The 6,000-nt window shown below is 35.9% G+C and overlaps 1 protein-coding gene across 2 annotated transcripts in view; it reads right to left on the reverse strand.

Moving 5' to 3' along the window:
• Nucleotides 1-6,000, reverse strand: part of plxnb1a (plexin b1a) — a 221,369-nt gene that overhangs the window by 114,257 nt on the left and 101,112 nt on the right. For both annotated transcript variants that reach the window (XM_062054642.1, XM_062054643.1), the window contains exon 2: nucleotides 2,257-2,321. The gene's annotated coding sequence lies outside the window, so the exon portion shown is untranslated. The remainder of the gene's footprint in view (nucleotides 1-2,256; nucleotides 2,322-6,000) is intronic.

Raw genomic sequence — 6,000 nt, forward strand, 5'->3', positions numbered from 1 at the left:
GATGCAGTGCGTCTCCCATAACAATGTGACCTCGGACTATGTCAAGGTAACGTGCGGAGTTCCCCAGGGTTCGGTTCTTGGCCCTGCACTCTTTAGTATTTACATGCTGCCGCTAGGTGACATCATACGCAAGTACGGTGTTAGCTTTCACTGTTATGCTGATGACACTCAACTCTACATGCCCTAAAGCTGACCAACACGCCGGACTGTAGTCAGCTGGAGGCGTGTCTTAATGAAATTAAACAATGGATGTCCGCTAACTTTTTGCAACTCAACGCTAAGAAAACGGAAATGCTGATTATCGGTCCTGCTAGACACCAACATCTATTTAATAATACCACCTTAACATTTGACAACCAAAGAATTAAACAAGGAGACTCGGTAAAGAATCTGGGTATTATCTTCCACCCAACTCTCTCGTTTGAGTCACACATTAAGAGTGTTACTAAAACGGCCTTCTTTCATCTCCGTAATATCGCTAAAATTCGTTCCATCTTGTCCACTAGCGACGCTGAGATCATTATTCATGCGTTCGTTACGTCTCGTCTCGATTACTGTAACGTATTATTTTCGGGCCTCCCTATGTCTAGCATTAAAAGATTACAGTTGGTACAAAATGCGGCTGCAAGGCTTTTGACAAAAACAAGAAAGTTTGATCATATTACGCCTACACTGTATATACCTTTATATACATATATATATATACCTATACTGGCTCACTTGCACTGGCTTCCTGTGCACTTAAGATGTGACTTTAAGGTTTTACTACTTACGTATAAAATATTACACGGTTTAGCTCCAGCCTATCTCGCCGATTGTATTGTACCATATGTCCCGACAAGAAATCTGCGTTCAAAGAACTCCGGCTTATTAGTGATTCCCAGAGCCAAAAAAAAGTCTGCGGGCTATAGAGCGTTTTCTATTCGGGCTCCAGTACTCTGGAATGCCCTCCCGGTAACAGTTAGAGATGCTACCTCAGTAGAAGCATTTAAGTCCCATCTTAAAACTCATTTGTATAATCTAGCCTTTAAATAGACCCCCCCCTTTTTTAGACCAGTTGATCTGCCGTTTCTTTTCTTCTCTCCTCTTCTCCCCTGTCCCTTGCGAGGGGAGTTGCATAGGTCCGGTGGCCATGGATGAAGTGCTGGCTGTCCAGAGCCGGGACCCCGGGTGGACCACTAGCCTGTGCATCGGTTGGGGACATCTCTGCGCTGCTGACCCGTCTCCGCTCGGGATGGTTTCCTGTTGGCCCCGCTGTGGACTGGACTCCCGCTGATGTGTTGGATCCACTGTGGACTGGACTTTCACAATGTTATGTCAGACCCACTCGACATCCGTTGCTTTCGGTCTCCCCTAGAGGGGGGGGGTTACCCACATATGCGGTCCTCTCCAAGGTTTCTCATAGTCATTCACCGACGTCCCACTGGGGTGAGTTTTTCCTTGCCCGTATGTGGGCTCTGTACCGAGGATGTCATTGTGGCTTGTACAGCCCTTTGAGACACTTGTGATTTAGGGCTATATAAATAAACATTGATTGATTGATTTAATTTTTTTTTTTTTTTTTTTTTTTTTTTTTTTTTACATAAATAAATACAATCATGTGTGCTTACGGACTGTATCCCTGCATAATGTATTAATCTATATTGATATATAATGTATATATTGTGTTTTTTATGTTGATTTCATTAAAAAAAAAAAAAATATATATATATATATATATATATATATATTATTTTTTTTTTTTTTAATTTCTTGTGCGGCCCGGTACCAATCGGTCCGCGGACCGGTGGTTGGGGACCACTGAACTATATGATTTGCCTGAGAAGCTGGACAGGACAAAAAAAAAAAAAAATTAAAAATTAAAAAAAAAAAATTAACAAAAAAATAAAAATATTTTTGTGGCGGCCTTAATTCTTTTGTGGCGGGCAGCCACAAATACATGAATGTGTGGGAAACACTGTCTTGTCTTTGCAGTCTATTCAATTGAATATAAGTTGAAAAGGATTTGCAAATCATTGTATTTTCTTTTTATTTACGATTTACACAACGTGCCAACTTCACTGGTTTTGGGTTTTGTATTTAGTGTAAAAAAAAAAAAATATTTTAGCAACGTAGCTTATCCCAAATGCAGCAGCTAACACTGGAAACAAGCCGAGTAAAATTGCAACATCCATCCATCCATTAACAATGGAAGTTAAACAAAGAAAAACAGATGGTGGTGATAATCCTATGACGCAAACACATTAGCAGTCTTACCATTGATGATCTTTGTTAAGCTGAAGACTTCCACCTCCTAATCATGTCCCACGTCTTCTCTTTTGCTGTCAAAATAACCACAACAAAACATTCTTTAGACATTAACAGAGGCAGGCTGCATGACAAGGACAGTATCACATAGGCCTGGGCGATATGGCCTTTTATTAATATCTCAATATTTTTAGGCCATGTCACGATACACCATATATATCTCCATATTTTGCCTATAATCACAGCAGTATGATGATTCTATGTGTCTACATTCAAACATTCTTCTTCATACTGCATTAATATATGCTACTTTTAAACTTTCATGCAGAGAGGGAAATCACAACTAAGTCAATTTAGCAAAAGTGTATTTATTACACAGTTATTAAGCAGTGGCACAAACATTCATGTCATTTACAAAACAGAAAGTGCAAGATTGTCAGAGACATTTTAAAACAAGCTATTAGTGCACTTTTGTGCATGATGTCACTAAGATGACATATCAAAACAACACTAAATTAAAGTGCGCCACTACAATGTTTTAAATCAAATAAAGTGCACTTTTGTGCATGAAGTCACATATTTTAAATAACTGTCAAATAAAAATGAGCTGCATAACAGGAAATCAAATAGTGTATGTCCTTCACTATGTGGTAGGTTCCTGCGGACGTTATCTCCTTCTGTTGTTGACAATTTGTTTCATACGGTGTTGATGTGGAAATGGTTGCCTCGGCATTTTGTGGGTGTGGCACCGGCCGAGATGTTGACATGCGGAGTTTCAAGCACTCTTCATTCTCTAGCGGGTGACTTTTCAAATGATGCTACAAATTAGCAGTAATGCTACTTTTTGTAGCAACGCTTTTGCCGCATCCTTGACATATTACAGTTATCTGTTCAACATCTTCCCGCTTGAAGCCAAACCACCGCCAGACGATGGACCCCCTGCCGTTTTTCATGGGAATGAATTATTCTTCCTCCATTTGTTACCAGATTCGCACCTTAATCTGAGGCTGAGTTGACTAGAAAACGGTTTAATGTTGCACTTTTTATATGTAGAAGAAAAGTGTTGTCATTTTATTTAATCTGAGCAACAACTTGAGGCAGTTTAATGTTGATTAACGTGGACCCCGACTTAAACAAGTTGAAAAACCCATTGGGGTGTTACCATTTAGTGGTCAATTGTACGGAATATATACTGTACTGTGCAATCTACTAATAAAAGTCTCAATCAATCAATCAAAATTGGACTTTATATGTAGAAAGGTTTTGTGAAGAAACCATTCTGAGCCTTATTTTATTTAGTTTGTGTTTTATATATGTTGACCACATTAACCCTGGCAAAGGACCCTGTGTGTATATATATGCTATGCCATTGTTTACAAATTTGACTTGTAAACAACTTGAAACTGTTTAATGTTGCACTTTTTATATGTAGAAGAAAAGTGTTGTCATTTTATTTAATCTGAGCAACAACTTGAGGCAGTTTGATGTGTATTAATGTGAACACCGACTTAAACAAGTTGAAAAACTTATTGGGGTGTTACCATTTAATAGTCAATTGTACGGAATATGTACTGTACTGTGCAATCTACTAATAAAAGTCTCAGTCAATCAATCAAAAAATGTACTTTATATGTAGAAAGGTTTTGTGAAGAAACCATTCTGAGCCTTATCTTATTTAGTTTGTGTTTTACATATGTTGACCACATTAACCCTGGCAATAGACCCTGTGTGTATATGCATGCTATGCCATTGTTTACAAATTTGGTAAATAACCAAAAAATGTATATTTTGTTGTTTTCTTACTGTACCGAACCGAAAATGAATTGAACCGTGACCTCTAAACCGAGGTACGTACCGAACCGAAATTTTTGTGTACCGTTACACCCCTCCGATATAGTCATTTTGTATATCGCACAGAGACAAACCCGCGATATATCGAGTATATTCGATATATCGCCCAGCCCTACACTGCAAAAAGTCAGTGTTCAAAAACAAGAAAAAAAAATACAAAAATGAGGGGTATTTTATTTGAACTAAGCAAAATTATATGCCAATAGAACAAGAAAATTCGGCTTGTCAAGATTTTCCAAAACAAGTAAAATTAGCTAACCTCAATGAACCCCAAAATACCTTAAAATAAGTATATTCTCACTAATAAGTGCACTTTTCTTGGTAGAAAAAAAAGAGGCCTTTTTGCTCAATATGTTGAAAAATATTCTTAAATTAAGAAACTGCTAGTGCCATTATCTTGACATAATGATATGCACTCTGCATGACATTTCTTGAAAGCAGCAAACTTACACAAAAAAACTAGTTTATTGTTCTTAATGAAAAGGCAACAAGACAACTGCTTGTTACTCTCGGGGTCTCCTAGCCGCTCAGGCAAATCATATTGTCTAAAAATGCATTTTTTCATGGATAACATGACATCATCGCGCCAAGTGCGTGCTCTTTCAGTCAATTAGTGCGCATATATACAGCCCGGCCCCCGGCCAACTTTTTTTTTATTATAATTTTGAAGAATTTATCTGAATGTGCATGAACTATTTCTGTTCAAAATTGTTTGAAATGTCAAATGTTTAAATATTAACTGTCAGTTTACTGTACTGTGCCAACTGTACTACTATATGAGCACGTATGTTCTCTTGTTTAATTGAAAATAAAACAGCAAAGTCCATTTGGCTGTCATCGGTTTTAATTATGAGACACAATTGTGTCAAAGTCATGATTTTTTAAAAATGTGATTAATTTTACTATTTTATTTGATGAATTTTGAAATTAATTTTAATTTTTGAAATTCATTTTGATAAATTGTTACTATTTTATTTGATTAATTTTGATTTAATTAGATTTTTTTTAATTTGATTTTTTTTAATTTGATTTTTTTTAATTATGAGACACATTCGTGTCAAAGTCATATTTTTTTTTCATGCTTGAAATAAGAAATGAATACTTTAAAAACGTAGCTTTATACTTGTGAGTGTTGATGACACAGCTTTGCAACACTTGATATTCTAGTTTCAAGCATGTTTTACTCAATATAGCTCATCAAATCTCAGCAACAAGCTGTAATATCTCACTGTGATCATTTAGGAGCAAAACCCTTAAAACAAGTAAAACACTCTAACATAAAATCTGCTTATTGAGACTAATTCTCTTATCAGACAGAAAATAAGCAAATATCACCCTTATTTGAGATATTTCATCTTACTTAGATTTCACTTTTTGCAGTGTAGTATCACATCATTCATCTAGATCAGGGGTCACCAGCGCGGTGCCCGCGGGCACCAGGTAGCCCGTAAGGACCAGATGAGTAGCCCGCTGGCCTGTTCTAAAAATAGCTCAAATAGCAGCACTTACCAGTGAGCTGCCTCTATTTTTTAAATTTTATTTATTTACTAGCAAGCTGGTCTCGACATTTTTAATTGTAAGAGACAAAACTCAAATAGAATTTGAAAATCCAAGAAAATATTTTAAAGACTTGGTCTTCACTTGTTTAAATAAATTCATACATTTTTTTACTTTGCTTCTTATAACTTTCAGAAAGACAATTTTAGAGAAAAAATACAACCTTAAAAATGATTTTTTATTGTAAAGAATAATAAATACATTTTAATTTAATTCTTAATTTTAGCTTCTGTTTTTTCGACGAAGAATATTTGTGAAATATTTCTTCAAACTTATTATGATTAGAATTACAAAAAAATATTCTGGCAAATCTAGAAAATCTGTAGAATCAAATTTAAATCTTAT

Source organism: Entelurus aequoreus, linkage group LG07, assembly GCF_033978785.1.
Source record: "Entelurus aequoreus isolate RoL-2023_Sb linkage group LG07, RoL_Eaeq_v1.1, whole genome shotgun sequence".
NCBI classification, from domain to species: Eukaryota; Metazoa; Chordata; class Actinopteri; order Syngnathiformes; family Syngnathidae; genus Entelurus; species Entelurus aequoreus.